Raw genomic sequence first — 227 nt, 5'->3', positions numbered from 1 at the left:
GTGGGCTCCCAGCCCAGCACACGGCCCGGGAATGGGCCCACACCTGGCAAGGCCGCTGGACAGCTGAGGGCTCCTAGGTGGGTGAAAACAGCCCCTCGGCTGTTACACCTGGAAAGACGGTGTGTGCCACACAGACCACGAGGCTGAGCCAGCCACTGCGTCCCTGGGGTCCGCCTGCGTCTGGCCCTGATCCCCCGGGTGGGGCGGCACCGTCATCCCACCGGCTC

The 227-nt window shown here is 69.2% G+C and overlaps 1 protein-coding gene across 1 annotated transcript in view; it reads right to left on the bottom strand.

Moving 5' to 3' along the window:
* The window catches only part of CELSR1 (cadherin, EGF LAG seven-pass G-type receptor 1), a 109,059-nt gene that overhangs the window by 28,040 nt on the left and 80,792 nt on the right, over positions 1-227 (bottom strand). The window lies entirely within an intron of this gene.

This window comes from Myotis brandtii, unplaced genomic scaffold (assembly GCF_000412655.1).
Source record: "Myotis brandtii unplaced genomic scaffold, ASM41265v1 scaffold952, whole genome shotgun sequence".
Lineage (NCBI taxonomy): Eukaryota > Metazoa > Chordata > Mammalia > Chiroptera > Vespertilionidae > Myotis > Myotis brandtii.
Note: the sequence above shows the minus strand (reverse complement) of the source record. Positions and strands in the feature narration are given on the sequence as shown.